The 17,981-nt window shown below is 37.1% G+C and overlaps 1 protein-coding gene across 1 annotated transcript in view; it reads left to right on the forward strand.

Annotated features, from left to right (window-relative positions):
- Positions 1-15,409: 15,409 nt before the first annotated feature.
- Positions 15,410-17,981, forward strand: part of LOC131690418 (neurogenic protein mastermind) — a 337,622-nt gene continuing 335,050 nt past the window's right edge. Inside the window, exon 1 of the mRNA XM_058976156.1 lies at positions 15,410-15,428. The gene's annotated coding sequence lies outside the window, so the exon portion shown is untranslated. The remainder of the gene's footprint in view (positions 15,429-17,981) is intronic.

Below are 17,981 nucleotides of genomic sequence, written 5' to 3' on the forward strand. Positions count from 1 at the left end.
AACTCTCTCCCTGTCAGAATGTGATCCGTACACCGAAAACTAAAGATCAGAATGACGGTCCGCGAATATATAAATCGCCGCAGGGTTTCAAAATCGAATTTATACACGCGAAGTCACATACACGCGAGCACACGGGACAAACACGTCAACATACGAACGCTTAAGCCCTTCGCGATCATCTACGCACACCTATGCCCGCGATCGCGTAAACTTGATAACACTGCGGCAATTGTGTGAACGTTTTAGTACTTACGAAGTTACAAACGCGATCTCAAACGCCAACCCGCAAATGCGCGATCATGAATCGGTCACGTCCGGAAATCTTTAACCTTTATTCTAGCAATTTAGGTCCATACATTCAGTTGGACCAATCAAAAAAAAAATAATAAAGCTAATATCCACTAGACCACGCGTTCTACGACGACATGATTGGGATCTGTAATGATATGGAAGAACCCACTTCCTTCTGGAATCTGAACCGTACACAAAAAATTAAGTATCAGATTCACGGTCCGCGCGCGATCATTCTAGAACACACGCGAATATGCGAAAGGCACACGGTTATGAAATAGAATTTATGCACGCGAAGTTACACGTTAGCACACGCGACATACAAACGCACACGCGATCGAGCACATTAACGTACAAATATTCGAGCCCTTCGCGATGATACACGCGATTCCGAGTCCCTACGCCCGCACATGCCTGAACCGTACAAAGAATATCACATTCAGAATCACGGCCCGCTACAATTGGCCTATTGCAGTGTTTTATTGGGCGACATTGCCTGTCTCGTCTGCAAATTGTAGTATGTGATTCTGACGGGGAGCCCTTCCGAGAACCTAGCTCTACAGCTCCAGTAGGACAACTCTCGAAAAAAAAAATCCTGCTAGAAATAATCACGGAAAATCAACTCTTCATAAAAGTAGTAAGAGACTTGATGTCTTCAGCAAAGTTTTTGCGGATTTCATTTAAAACATGTTTACTGAAGATATGGATGATTTTTCGCGTTTCTTGACCACCCCCCCCCCCATTTTCAAAGAAAAATATCTTTAAACACCTGTATGCACGAAAAAAGTTGGGCATGAAAGGGTTAAGGTTGACAACGGAAGAATTCTCGAGGTGATTTAGTGAGATTGAAGGGAGTTGAAGACAACCCTACATGCACGACTATGGCCAAATCTTTGGTACTCAACTACTATTTATACGATTCTTCCTGAAAACAGCTATTTTTAAAGAATTTAATATTGTTGGGATCAAAAGCTGATAATCGTTTACAAACAAATAAGTAATGATGAGTATATCCAGTTTGAAAACAAAACTAATCCCGATTTTTTTACGTTTGTTAAAAATTCAATGAGTGTTATTTTTTATTCGTACAAAAATCAGAAATTGAACCAATCATTCTTCAACTCGTGCAAGCATGTATGGAATTACAATACTGATTAAACTGCGTGTAAATGATATATGTGCGACCAGCCACAGACCTGGAATCAGGAGAAGAAACCCGAAAGAACATACAACGAGTGGACCAAAAAAAACCCATAAAAGACACGAACAAATATGCTCTCCTATCAATAATAAAGCCAGCAACAAACAGTGAATATGCTTATGAGCATTCATCTCCTTCGCACTTGCTCGGCGTCACATTTTTTCCCACTACCACGCGCCCCTTCCCGTCGCACCGTATAACTCCCGGCAAGGTACCAACCGAAAAGGCTAATGTTCGCCCGGGTTGGATTGTTGGCTGCGACGACCGGGTTTGACTTGCACCGATACTGGCAGTGTCTGGCTGGAACCTGGAACCCCCCGATGGAACGTAAGGAATGAATGAGAGAGATAGATAGAGACGGATTGCTTCTTTCGGGTTCGGTTTCAGTATGTATTTGTTTTCCCTTGCATAGCTACTATACCAGCGCACACGTCCTATACAATCCGAAACCGGCAGCGAGCCGCCGGGTTCATTCTCCGCAAAAACCCGAAGAAGAGAACGCGAGAATCGGTGGTGGTACGTACCACACACCACAGCCAGACCGACGAAACATATTCAACACAAAACAACAACAGGCTGGATTTATTTGCTTATGGGTGCATTAGCTGAGCCGAAGAAGAACATAAGGTTAAGAGCGAATAAAATTTTGCCCCCTTTCTACCATTTTTTTTTCCTGTTTTGATGACGAAGACGAGTACGTGGAATGTCCTTTCGGTATATTGGTTGCGTTTTATGTTTTATTTTTTATTTTTTGGCAAGGGGAACGCACTGACATTTCCTGGAAGTGTTTTTGAAGGAACTGACCGGTTTCAGTACGCCACCAACAGGAACGATTCGGACGAAATCGTAAAATTTCGTTTACTTTTGAGCTTTTGTAAGGTAGTTAGTTTATTTCGGTAAAAGTAAATTAATTATTATGATTTTGAAACGAACATGAGGTGGACCAGTAAAGAGTAAAACTATGATGAATTCCTAAAGTATCTACGGGTGCAGACTGCTTGACGAACAAAGATTTCGTTATCGAAAAATCGATTCAAAATTACTATGTAAACCGTCCAAATTCTAGATTTTGAAAAGGATCCGAGAGTCTACCATCAACCAGACGGATAGTATCGGTTCTACAGCATACCATTTGCACCGAAAGGTTTCTTCGGCGTTCAACGATAGCGTGCTCTCGTCTCCCAACCTAAAGCTCCATTCATAATGTTCTTCGTCACTAGCGGAGCGTCATAGTCCAACAGATTGCTTTTTGTTACGCCAATGAGATTATGTTGTCTCATGACTTTTCAAACTTTTCCAATTGATTCTGCGACTCTGCCGAAAGCGAACCCTACACGAGACCAAAATATTGTCAATAAAAATATTGAAAAGACAGCATCAATACGTCAATCCCATTTGAATTCTACAGGATTAATATTTTCAAAACGACATTACACGATCAATATATAGATCAATAATTGGTTTATTGACAATATTTCTGCTCGTGTAGGGTCTGCTTAAGCGACGGAGCATTCTAGCCGCAGGATCAATTTCCAAAGCGTCACGCACAGCACTGTATCCATACCAATACATACGGAGAAATCAGTCACAACCGAACGTCAGCCAAAAGGGCGCATACCACCGACCTACCAGCAGCACCGTACGTACCTACACGACGCTCGCTGCCGTCGGTTGCTATGTTTATCCATTCGTGAGGGAATGCATTTCGATGGTTTCGTTGCCTCTGCGTTTGCTCCTGATGGGAAAGGTGGTCGGCTTCGATGATCGCGTCGCGGTAGGAATGATGAGAGCTTCCTGTTGACTTTTAATCTTGCTTTTGATAGTGTTTTTGGAGGTACGGGAAATGGCTTCCTGTAAGGAACGATGAACTGAATCAAGGTTAGATTTCTGTTCATTAATTGAATGTGCACAAACAATTTTTCGCTTTTGACCTTGAAAAGAATACCACCGTTGAACACGTAAGCAGGCCCGATGAGGGGGGAGGGTCAGGGGGGGGGGGCAACTGCCCGGGGGCCCGGGTCTACTTTAGGGGCCCGTATGTTTATCTAATTATAAAAATAGATGTGGGTGGAGATTGAAGAAAAATATAAAAACCTCATACGATAAAAACAGTAATTATAACATAATTAAATTCATTTCTCTCATTGAAAAAAAATTGCATTAAGAATTTTAAAAATCCTGTAATTTGAGCTAACTTTGTGAATACCTTTAACTTTACGTTCATCGCAGAAACTTGGTGTATTCATAGGAATTTTCCAGAATAATTTTCTGAATCGATTGGACGAAGTGCAAAAAACGCCTAACAGTGAGATTGAATCATTCTGGTATAATATATTACAAATGTTTTATTGCATTTACTCAATCAATTTGCTGGTGATACAAGAAACGTAAACAAGCTGTACTTCATTCGAATATCCATAAAAAATATTTTAAGTACGCAGAAAAAAATATTTTGTAATTTTAAATTTATTTTCATGCACATATTTGGAGCATGAATATAAATGTAAAATTAAGTTCCACCACAAATACACACGACTTGTTGTGCTTTCTTCAACGAATTTTATTATAATTTCACACGTGAATTGAAAATTACAGTTTCTTTAAACAGAAAACCAATGCACTTCAATGTATTTTTACTCGAACACTGCTGTAAGATGAATGACATGTAATATTACACGAATGACAGTGTAAAATTGCATGCTGTTTGATGCTCCAATTGATTTTAACGTAATTTTCAATCAAATTTTTGATTCAATCGTTGTATGTTTACATTCGTATTGATTTACATGTCGTTTACATTTCATTATTTTTTGGTGTGTATTAGCAGAAGCATTTAAAGTTAAATGATTAGTCTGTTAATTGTTTTAGGTTCCTTCTTACAACTTTGTTGTAAGGTCATTTTTTCCGATAACTTTTTCACTTCCCAGCTTTTTTTTATTTCGATTATAGAGGTTTTAAGGTCATTCGCCTCTTCGGTCTTCGGGTTAGAAAAATCTCTTATAAAAATTTTCTAACTCTATGTACGGAGAGAGAGGGCTCGAACCCAGGTGAGCTGCGTACAAGGCAATCGATTTACCAAATACGCTACGCCCACCCCTTATTTCCCAGATTAATTTGAAACGAGCTTTGGGTCACAACAAGGTTACTACAATGCAACACTTCTGCGGAAACTGAGAATAATTTCTGATCAGAACTCGAACAAATAACGACCTATTTATGGGACAATTCATAGGTGAAATGGAAGTAACATACGTGATGAATAGTATCAGAGTGGTTAGATCTTCCTGTTAGGTGAAGTATATGAGTTTTGACATTGAAAATGTCTTACTGCACTGTCTGGAGCTGGATAGAATTCTAAACTCTAAAACTAAATGTTTTCACGTCAATAGGGAGCACTAGCGACTCAAATACCCCGAGATTATAAACAGAGGTTCCCCGGTTCTGTTTGAGTCAGTCGATGCTAGCATTCCAATCGAGCAACATTATGGCTGTATCGTCCGGTCAGTACAATAAGTGGTAGACGCTATGGCATTTCTGTAATCCGTACACAGTTAAACCGTGTACAACTTGTACCTGTTTCCTTGCTGTTTGTCGTGCACTGCGCGAGTTGAAATTCACGAAAATGGAAATGCGACCGAGTCGAGTCGTGTATACACAATGATTAGCAATATGGGTGGGAAAGGTTGGTAGGGTGAGTTTGGATTGAGTTCAACACTGCAGGATGCGACGTGTGTATGCTGCTTGTGAGTTTGAGAAATGGGTTGAATTAATTTATTTTTATGTGTTTGTATTGGGTTGACGGTGTGTTTTCGGAGATTTATAGGTACGTATTAACACACATACGTTTCATATTTCAAATGTACGTAATGCGGACTTAACTTGATTAGCTTGTTCTGAGAGGCGGGGACTTGTTGGAGATTTATTACAATTAATTCACGAATTAAATTGCACGCTCTTGAAAAATGCAGAATTTTTAATGTGTGTTAATTTTTTTTGACTTCCCTATTACGTTTATGTAATTCAGAAAATCACTAAGAAAAGTTCTTTCAAAAATTTCAAGTCTTTACACATTTAGAGGACAATTTATTACATAAGTATTAATTTTAAATTCAGATGGCACATTTCAGAAAAGCATGTTCAGACACCGCTAAGAAAAACTCGTTCAGGCGATAATAACCACAAACGCCGCATTCAGTTTCTCAAAATGAACAGCATGCATAATAACCGAGGGATCATTTGTGCAACTGGACGGGCTCACACTCGTAACCTGTAAGGGTAAGAAGCAATTAAACGATATGTCATCATTTTCTTTTTGTACTGCGCCATTTCTTTGGTCATCCGAAGTTCGCGTTTAATCATGGCCAATAGAGTTCATGGCAGTTTGGTGGGTTCATGGCACAAAATCCACCGAATTATCCTTATACCACTCCTGTAGGTTTTGGAATAGTGGTAGGACGCCAAATTAGGCCAACACAACTGGTTTTGATCGTGCTGTCTTTATAACTGTAAAAGCTGTAGCAGCGTCGTGTAGAGAGGCAATACTTTGCTGGTGTTCGTCCCGGTTTGGGAATTTCTACATCTTATATGTTTTCAATCATCGTTTTTTCTTGGCCTACTAGACGATACTTTGCTAAACATCTGGTGTCCTATCAAGTACCGTGTTGAAATATTCGGATTCCGTTTAAAATGAGCAATCAATGCTATGTTAATTTTCTACTCGTGTTTCCTGGTTTTAAGGTTTTAAGCTAGCTCCTGACTTGTGGTCCACTGTTATCCATTCCAGGAACCTTAGGACCTTTTAAACGAATGATGTATATTGTATATCCATCAGTTTTCCTATTCGCTTATTTTTTTATTTTATCCATCCTAAATTTATAAAGTACCCAAGTTTCAATTAAGTTTACGCACTAAACTGTATCAAATAAACCATTTGTATAAAAATGGGATCATTGAAAGGATGAAACCGTACAATTGCCCTAATCAATATTCAAATAATACCTACACTTGGGGCCCGTCAGTATTTTAAGTCCCGGGGCCCGTCGCGGCTCTCGACGGCCCTGCACGTAAGGTCATCGATTCCAATTCACATTAGTTTTAGTGAGGTAAAGATGTAAACTTGCTTCAGTTATAATCCGGTCGCACATACTGTTTTCAAGCAAAACCTCTAGTGATCAGTTCTGAAATGTTTTGGCAGCAGTATTTTTAAAGTACTGGGTACCACCTGATACCGAAGGCAGGATTAGGGTAAACGTTCAAAGGGAACGGAGAGAAAAAAAAATAGCAATAACAGTGAACCGGCGCGCTAGGCACCCGTGCACCGAGTGACAGAAACCCTTTTCAAAGTACCACTATTCTGTTAGCCTTGTGTGAATAGAGATGCTGTTGAATTCATCTTGTGGTGTTACCGTACTATTGTGATCGACTTAAAAACATGAAGAGCTCAACCATCCATTCGAGATGTGGTGAGCTCGTTGAAGCAGGAAATGTGAAACGGATGTTTTAATGTTCAGTTCCATCATATACGAAATATGGACATGGAGAATTTTATTTCCTGTAACAACATGAAACATTTTGTCGAAAGTAGCTTCGTGAAGGTCCAGATATGTGGAGGACCTTCTCGAGGTCGAGGATGTCCGGCATAAAATGTTTAACATACATTACCTTAGGAGTAAATACGGTATGCATAATGTACGATAGGCATGAGACGATGCGTTAGATACAATGAGCATACTTAACAACTAGAATCGTATAACTGTTTTGATAATATACTCAGGTTTTACGCGTGGTTTTTACAGAGTTTACCAAAATAGTATTGTTCAATTTATACACTTCTAGTCAAGCTCTTTGCAACTTTTTTTCTTTATTCGGCATGTTATGATTCCTTTTGTTAGTATATCTCTAATATACGCTATCTATACTCATATAGGTACAAACGCTCGTAGCCTTCGCGATAACACAAACCTGACCACAAACGCGACCATGCAATTGCAATAATCCACACATACTTACGCCCGCGATTTCGCCTACATGAAAACACCCCGGTAGTTAAGTAAACGTAGCATCTTTAAACTTCCAAACACGGTCTCAAACATTAACCCACCACTCGCGCGATCGTGAAACGGTCACGTCCGAAAGTTTTACCAGTCTGGACTAATGTCTTCAGTTGAACCAATCAAAAAATGACCTGGAACTCAAGTGATATGGAGAAACGAACTAAAAATTAAGCATCAGATTCACGGTTCGCGTGCGATCAAACAAGAATACACACTACATCATTATAAAATCGAAATTATAAACTCGAAGTCACATACACGTGACAAACACTTTAATATACAAATGCTTGAGCCCTTCGCAACCACCCACGGCATCTGCACCCACGATCTCGTAAACATGATAACATCCCGGTAATAAAGTGAATGTCTCCTATAAATTTTCAAACGCGGTCTCAAGCGTCAACCTAAAAACTCCCGCGGTCGCACGATCTTGAATCGGTCACTTCCGGATGTTTCTATCCTTGATGTCAGCAGACTCTCATATCCACTGGACTACACGTTACATGGCGACATGACCGCGGACTCTAGTGATATGGGGTAACGTACTCCCTGTCAGAATGTGAATTGTACACCGAAAACTATCAGAATGTAGGTCCGCGTGACCATCCAAGAACGCACGCGTATATAGGAATGGCCACACGGTTACAAAATCCAGCTTTGTACACGCGAAGTCACATGAACGCGAGCACACGTGACAAACGCGTTAACATACGAACGCTTAAGCCCTTCGCGATTAACAACGCACACCTACGTTCGCGATCGCGCAAACTTAATAACACGCCAGTAATAAGGAGAACGTTTTAGCACTTACGAAGTTTCAAAAACTGTCTCAAACGCAAACCTACAAACGTCCGTTTTCGCGCGCTCATGAATCGGTTACGTCCGGAAACCATTACTCTCTGTCCTAATAACTTAGGTCCATACATTCAGTAGGACCAATCAAAAAATAAAGCTCATATCCACTAGACAACACGTGGTGGCGACATCACCAGGAACTCTAGTGATATGGAAAATCTCACTCTCTTTTAGCATATTAGCCGTACACCAAAAATAAAGTATTAAATTCACGGTCCGCGCGCGATTATCCAAGAACACATGCGAATATACGAAAGGCACACGGTTATAAAATAGAACTTATACACGCGAAGTTAGATACACGTTAGTACACGCGACATAAAAACGCACACGCGATTGAGCACGTTAATGTACAAATGCTCGAGCCTTTCGCGATGATACACGCGATCGCGAGTCTCTACGCCCGCGCATACCTGAACCGTACAATGAATATCACATTCAGAATCACGGCCCGCTACAGTTGGCCTAAATCAATGTTTGGGCGACATTGCCTGTCTCGTCTGCAAATTGTAGTATGTGATTCTGACGGGGAGCCCTTCCGAGAACCTAGGTCTACAGCTCCAGTAAGACAACTCTCGAAAAAAAAATCGTAGGGCATCTTTTTCGAAAAAAATATTAAAATATGCAAACATGTAGTTTATTATTATGTTGGTTTATAAAAGATTCTGAGAGACAGGAATAACTTCTCAACTAGCATAAAAATAGATTTTATGGCTTTTGAGGTTGCTGATTACGATTCTGATAACAGAATTTGAAAATTCAAGATGACGGCCATTTTTTGCGAAATTTGCGAATTTTGTTATAATGAACATAAAACTCGATTTACGAGAGTGGGATCGCTGATTACGATTCTGATGTTAAAATTCGAAAATTCAAAATGGCGGCTACAAATAGCAACCAGTTGGTTACAGTCAATATAATACTCGATTCAAGGGGTTTTTTTAGGTAGCTGATTTCAATTCGACACCGAAAACCCCCTTGTAAGACGTTTTAGGCCAATACAGTGAATACCCGGTTCAATCTACCCCCGATTTAATCAGCTTCATGTGAAAATTGATAATTTGATGGGCTCTAGCAGACGAACCAAGTTGAATTGAAGTAAATCCTTTCTTGAGCATATTATTCTTATCTCAGAGATCCGAAATATGCATTTTTTTTTAATTTTGCGCTGACGGACCCCCTCAAGGGAAATTCAAGCTAAATAATGAGAAAAGATTATGTGGCTATATCTAGGGAATTAAGAAAAATATTTTAAGAGCTTCGGTTTCTTAAAAAGAAAGAGAAAATATGTGTCCCCATTTTGTCAATGTCCCCGTTTTATCAGCCTAAAATTAACCAAGGGGCTGATAAAAACGGGTCTTCACTGTATAAAAACCTATTTTAATCCACCTAGCGGTGCAATTGTGCCTTTCTCAATCATGAATCACGAGAATGTGTGCGTTGTTTAAATTCATTAAAAGCTTTTAAATGCATATATTACATTTTATTATTATACATGACATGACAACTATATACAGGAAAATAAATCATTATTCGAGTTCTAAAATTTTGAAAAAGAAAAAACAGCCACGGTAATATTGAACTGAAAAAAGGTGCGAAATCGGCAAAGTCCCAAAAAAAAATTTTCGAGATAGCATAAAATCTCGACGTTTCGTGCATTTTAAAGATGTTTGGCAACAAAAATACGAATTCGATTTCTGAAATTTCATGGGGTCCCCCCTTTGAAAAAAAATTGAGTTCCGGCTTATATGGGAATTTTTTATGTAACCGGACGATTTAGTCTATATTTTCAGACCCATATAAGCGATGCGTACGAAATTTTATATACATCTATGGGGATGTTATAGCTATCATTTGGGACTAAATTTGTGAAAATCGGTCCAACCATTTCCGGGAAACTGATGTGAGTTCGTAAATTTTGAAAGATGGCCGCTTTTCCCGGGCACTTCCGGAACCGTCTATGGTGATCAATGTAGTCAACGAAAGTTTGGTTGGCCGTCGGTGACCTAGAACAGCAAATTTAAGTTGTTTGAGAGACAGTTTAGCGAAATTTTTACCTTTTTTGCTTTCATCGGAGTATCGGTTTGAATCACAATTTACTATGTGATCGCACGCCACAACCTGTAACTCCGGAACCGGAAGTCGGATCGGGATGAAATTGAATAGCCATTTACGGGGACGCAATACCTTTCATTTGAGGCCAAGTTCAGTCGAATCGGTCTAGCTATCTCCGAGAAACCGATGTGACTGTTATTCTGAATTTAGATACTTCCGCCGGGGCTTCCGGAACCAATGATGGTGGCCAATGTGACCAAATAGACTTTGAATGGATGTTAGTGACCTAATACTACAAATCGAAGCAGTTGTGGTCATATTTTGGAAAAATTTTCACCTTTATACATTCATTGCAGAATTTATTAAAATCGACATTTTCTGCGTGTTCGTACTCATCACCCTGTAATTCCGGAACCGGAAGTCGGATCCATTAGAAATTCAATAACAGCCTATGGGAACGTTGCACCTTTCATTTGAGACTAAGTTTGTCAAAATCGGTTCAGCCATCTCTGAGAAAAATGAGTGATATTTTTGGTCACACACACACACACATACATACACACACAGACATTTGCCGAACTCGACGAACTGAATCGAATGGTATATGTCACTCGGCCCTCCGGGCCTCCGTTAAACAGTCGGATTTCAGAGCAATTGCATAACCTTTCTATTGAGAAAGGCAAAAAGCATGAAATTTAGCCAAGCACAGTCGCCATATTGGATCCGCCATTTTGAATTTTACATTTTCGACGTCAGAATCAGAATCAGTGATCCCGAAAACCTAAAGAATGCTAAAAATAACAGTATTGATGCGGTGTTAATGCAGTTTTTGTGACAAAAGTCCTTTCGACTGCAAAGATTTCCTTTGTCTCTGTCCTTTTGAAGATGATTTTTGAAAAATGAAAAAACGGCATATTGCCCGCATCTCAACAATATGAGTATTTTCGGAATTGTGTGGACGAGCTGGTATCAGAGGTCGATGTGCTGCATTGAAATCCGGTTTGCCAAAGTTCACTATAACTCATTCACTATGGGTATTTTCAGAATGGTCTTGACGGTGTAGGTTTCCTAGGTCGATGTTTGAGACCATTTCGAAATTGAAGATGGCGACTTCCAAATTTGATAGGTTTATAGAAAATTTCGTTAAACCAGAAGTCTGGATATCCGGTATCTAATCATCAAGACCATTCCGAAATATATACAGTTTAAACCGGAAGTCACCATCTTGGCTTACAAAATGGCGTCAAACATCGACTTCTGGCATCTACTCCTCAAGACCATTCCGAAAATTCCCACACGGAATAAAATATTCCCAAAATCGTGAATACAGTGCCATAAACTCTGGAACAATCGTTTTGTGTTTTTTAATTATGTTCCATTTTCATTAAGTCACGCCTATATAACGAAGTCTATAACGATAGGTAATAGGTGCGAGCAGCAGGTATAAGAAAGCTATTAGGAACTCGAGCATCATTATTCTTTCGGTATGGTTCAATGTTATGTCCGCGCAGAAAACAAAAATTGCGCTGTGCTCCAAAAATATATGATCGAGCCACAAATCCAGTTCGTGGTGTAATTCACAATGCAAGATACCACGAATCCGTTACGCTTTAATGAACCAAATCATGGTGTCACGTAACTCCGAGCAAAAATCGGAAAGTAAATAAACATGAACATGAGTCACATTACCCCATGTGTGACATTGTGAGGTGAGCTCAAGAATAAAATATTACAATAACGTGCATATAAATTACGAAAAACGTGGCTAAAATCCTGAAATAATAAACATAAATTACACGTCTCGTGACGCAAATATCAAACATCGTGACTGTGATCCTGAAATCATGAACACGAATCACTTTACTCGAAATATCACGATAACGTGAATAGAAATTACGGAAATTGCGAATGAGATTCTGAAATCACGAACATAAGTCAGACTACTCTGCCAGAGAAATCCAACACTAAATTCGTGAATAAAACATCACAAAAACGTGAAGTTACATTACGAATATCTTGACGGAAGCGCTGATGAAATCATGAACATAAATTAATTTAAATTTCAAAATGGTGTCAATCATCAATTCCCGTCATCTCCTGGCCACCACTTTTCAAATCATACCCATATTCAATGATGGTGATTGATGAAAATATTGATGAACCGAAATGACGCATATCAACCTGAAATGTTGTATACTGATATCATTTTTTTATTAGTTCTCGAAAGATAAAATTAAATTTAAATATCACTATTTTTTTTTTTATTATAAAGGTTTTAACCGAAGGGTCATTCGCCTCATTGCCGGATTAGAGAAATCTCTTTAGAAAAATCTCTAACCTTATGTGCGGGGTTGGGAATATAACCCAGGTGAGCTGCGTACAAGGCAATTGATTTACCAACTACGCTGTGCCCGCCCCTGATATCACTAAATCAATACATTATGTATTACAAATTTTCATTTGGTTCACAGTATTTGCCGAAATCGAATCTTTAGTGAAATCTAGTTTACGAATAAAAGATATTTGAAGAAAATAGTTATATTGCACGTGTTTTAAAATTCATCAGTTTGAAAATCACATCCACAACTCTACCAAAATTACCTCTCCGAACGATGAAGCCCATTCGACAGTTTCGATAACTACGGCAACCGCTGAGGCGCGGTCCATTCATCAGCCAAATCCCATTTAAGAACAATCTGCGCCATTCATTTTGATTCTCGATCCCACTTTACAATAATCCTCCCACCTTGAACCTCTCACGCGCCAATGATGCATCACCCGGTAAAGAATGCTTTGATTGCTATGCTACTTTTCATCATCACCACCACCACCACCACCACCATCATCGTCGCCGCCACAATGCCACCGTAGCCAGTATTCAATGTCAACTACCTGTTATCGGTCACGGCATAGCGGTTCGCCCAGCAACGTACCAAGGAAGCAGCACTATACCTTACAGCTTGGCAGGCAGGCGCTCGAAGCACTTCAGCTCGGGCTCTTCTTTGTATGAAGTGTAAAGAATTAACAAGATCTTAATTCATTCCACCCAAAACCCAGCCCTGGATGTTTGTATACCAACCAACCGACCGACCGACCACCGCTGCTGCTGCTATCCGGTGGCGTAGTAGGCCCGTTTCTGTTTTGTTCCCATTTCTCGTTTGTGTCGATGTGTATGTATGCGGACGGACGCTTCTGTGTTGAAGAAGTTTATGGAAGGGAAGGCCCATCTCATCTCGGCTGCTGGAAGCTACGCGAGAACTTGCATTTCGTTTCTTTTTGATATTTCTCTTCGGGATGTCGGATTTTCCCTGTCTTTACCGGTCGCCGCTTCATCTGTGCGCCTCTGTTTTGACAGTTGGTTTCCTTTACAGATTGCCCTCACTTGAGTTGAAGGGTCATAATTTGATTCAATTTAGACTTTTACCGAGCATGCCCAGATTGGATGGTTGTCGTAACGTGGAGTGATTTTGTTAGTTAATAGCCGATGTTAGGAAAATCTCGACGACATGATCTAATAAATCCACTCAAAATCAGTTTTCATCCTGTATTGATCCTCTCTGAGTAGAGGTACATCTTCGCCCACGTACACGCAACCACATCGACCCTCAATAAATCCCAAACAGTTGGTTATTCAGCGCACGGCTCGACCGCTGCCGTCTCGGTTCGGGTCGTACTCGAGGCTGCTTAACATGTGCGCCTTGCTTTGGACTTTCTGCGCTGAATGTTGTTGTTGTTGTTGCTGGCTGGTTGCTGTCGTCATCGCGCCGCTGTCGTCGATCAGCTTTTGTTGCTTTTTTGCGAATTGCTGCAAAAGCTTCGCATTGTGTTGTACCGTTGCTCCCTTGATCCTACAACTTACCGCCACCGACCCGCCAGCCACTGCCATTATCCCAAATGTAACAAAACAGTCACTGTAGGTATGTAGGTACGTGCGCCTCTTGCTTGTGCCTCGGTGGGTCGTTTGCCGGAGCCCGAATGTGTAGCGCTGGAAACTAGGTGAAAAGAGAAGGGCAACTGTAACACACAGCACTACCTCTAATAATAACATCAACAACAACAACAACAGCATCAGCAGATAGCAGGTCAGGCCTACTACACAAGAAAGAAAAGAGATGAAATATGAGAGCTTGGATTACTGTGATTACAATATTTTTGCCAACTTCCTCATTATTATATAATTGGCTATTGCTTTCGATAGGGCAGGCCTCCTGGCTACCGAAGCCACGGCGATGATACGTACCTACTTGGTTTCTGACTGGTTGAAAGGCAGTAGCCGGAGGGTACTGGCTGGCAACTGTATAGGCTTTCGCTTCCGTGAACTATTGTTGAAGCGTTGGGCTAATTAAGGGTGTGCGATACCGGGCATGTTGAAAATTAAGTTGGTGCTTTGATGTTTGGCGGAAATGGATTTTCGGGTACGACTAGAATCATCAGCGAAAGTAAATCGTTTGAATTTCTTTTAATAAATCAAATCAACCGTAACTCTGTTTTCAAAAGTTTCTTCCTTCTATGCTCACTTTTCTTTACTCTTGTGGTTTGCTTAATCTTACTCTCACTTGTGTTTTCCCTTGTTTAATCGTTAGTTTTGGACTGACTCGAGCTTACTTTTCGTATTTTGAACTGCTCTTTACTTTCAGGTTTGACTTTTTCCTATTTGATCTAAATGCAGTACTCTTTTTCTTTTCTTTTTACTATTTTATGTTGTCTTATTTACTCTTTACTCTCTACACTTTCACACTTTATTCTTTACTGTACGCTCGAAGTAAAATGAAGGAAGAGAAATATAAACCAGTGCCACAAATCTGTGTGCATAAACATCGATATTCTTTTAGAAAACTGATAAAAAACTATTCTGGTTATTCTGTATTGAAATAAAGAATCTTAATTTCATTACTTGCAAGTGAATTAACAAATTTCCTCTCTTCTTTTCAGAAATTGTAAGTGAATCATTTCCTGTCAAAACTGATTTGCAGGTAAGCTTGTTCAACACCAAAAGATGGCTGCGCAAATTGTCCCAACCTCTGTAGAAACTCCTCACTGAGCGTTGCTAATTTTTTGCAATAAATTAATATAAGACATCAATACAAGCTCTTCTCCACAGCAACGAAAGTCGTTGTGTACCCAACCAGTTTGATTAAAGATAATAAATTAGAAATAGGAAATACGAAAATTAGGACAACAGGAAATAGTAAATTGTAAAATCAAAACACAATATCAAAAAACCAAAAACAAAGAAAAAACTAAAAACTACCAAAAAGAAAACAAACATGAAAAAACAAGGAAAAAGCACGCAAAACCATGAATCTAACAAGCAATAAATAAAAATTAATGAATAAAACAAGAAACAATACGAAATACAAAATAAAAGAAAAACAGAGCACAAACAACAAAAAATTAAAGCTACAAGCAAAAAAATCTTGGAAAGAATACAAGTACCACAAAAAGCAACAAAATGCAAAACAAAATAAACAAGAAATGAGAAATAAGAAATAGAAAGCAAGAGGCATGAAAGCAAAAACAAGAAATTATAAACAAGAAACAAAAAAGCAAACAAAGGTCACAAAAAACAACAAACTAGAAAAAAGAGACACGAACATCAATAAAACAGAAAAACAGATATATGAAACAAAAATGCTCTGATAAAAATTAAATACAATAATCATATAAAAAACAAAACACAAAGCGGCAAAAAATGTGCGGAAAAAAATAAAACAAAGAAACACTGAACAAAAAAAAATCAATCAAAAGAAAACAAAGATAAAAAATATGTTAAAGGGAATACAAGTACCAAAAATACAACAGCAAAATACATTTAAATGCTATAAAAAATGTGAAATGAAAAATAAGAAGCAATAAGCTAGGAACAAGAAAGTAGTAAGAAAAATCCAGAAACTAAAAACAAAACGAAATGTTCACAAAAGCAATCAAATAGAAACGCGAGACACAAACACCAATAAATTGGAAAAAAAGAACAGAAAAACGAAACGAAAGTGCACTTAATAAAAATAAAAAAACAAAAATCGAATCACAAAATAAAAAAAGATCCCCAAAAAGAAAAAAAATATGCCGGAAAAAACAGAAAACTAAGAAGCAATGAACAATAAATCAACCAAGCGAAAACAAAAATCCAATAAAGAACAAAAAATAATAATTCCACAAAAACAAAAATAATGCAAACAGCAAAACAAGGAGCAGAAATCAGAGCACGAAAAAACAAACAATTAATAATAGAAGACAAACTATCGAAATACATGAAAACCACAACCAAAAAAGACTAAAACAAGCCAAAAACAAAAGGTAAAAATACAGAAGATCAAAGAACAAAAATTAAAAACTATAACGAAAAATGAAACAAGAAGCATAATACCAGATATTAATTATGTTCAAAATACAAAAATACTAGAGTACTAAAATTTAAAAATGCAAACATGCAAAAAATACAAAAAATGCAAACATACAAAATCAAAAAAATACAGAAATACAAAACTACAAAAATAGAACATATATAAAAATCCAGAAAAACAAATACAAAAATACAGAAATACAAAAATAAATAAATACAAAAATACAAAAATATAAAAATATAAAAATATAAAAATACAAAAATACAAAAATACAAAAATACAAAAATACAAAAATACAAAAATACAAAAATACAAAAATACAAAAATACAAAAATACAAAAATACAAAAATACAAAAATACAAAAATACAAAAATACAAAAATACAAAAATGCAAAAATACAAAAATACAAAAATACAAAAATACAAAAATACAAAAATACAAAAATACAAAAATACAAAAATACAAAAATACAAAAATACAAAAATACAAAAATACAAAAATACAAAAATACAAAAATACAAAAATACAAAAATACAAAAATACAAAAATACAAAAATACAAAAATACAAAAATACAAAAATACAAAAATACAAAAATACAAAAATACAAAAATACAAAAATACAAAAATACAAAAATATAAAAATATAAAAATAAAAAAATACAAAAATATAAAATATAAAAATATAAAAATATAAAAATATAAAAATATAAAAATATGAAAATATAAAAATATAAAAATACAAAAATACAAAAATACAAAAAAATAAAAATATAAAAATACAAAAATATAAAAATATAAAAATACAAAAATTCAAAAATACAAAAATACAAAAATACAAAAATACAAAAATACAAAAATACAAAAATACAAATACAAAAATACAAAAATACAAAAATACAAAAACACAAAAATACAAAAATACAAAAATACAAAAATACATAAATACAAAAATACAAAAATACAAAAATACAAAAATACAAAAATACAAAAATACAAAAATACAAAAATACAAAAATACAAAAATACAAAAATACAAAAATACAAAAATACAAAAATACAAAAATACAAAAATACAAAAATACAAAAATACAAAAATACAAAAATACAAAAATACAAAAATACAAAAATACAAAAATACAAAAATACAAAAATACAAAAATACAAAAATACAAAAATAC

The sequence above is a fragment of the Topomyia yanbarensis genome, chromosome 3, assembly GCF_030247195.1.
Source record: "Topomyia yanbarensis strain Yona2022 chromosome 3, ASM3024719v1, whole genome shotgun sequence".
Lineage (NCBI taxonomy): Eukaryota > Metazoa > Arthropoda > Insecta > Diptera > Culicidae > Topomyia > Topomyia yanbarensis.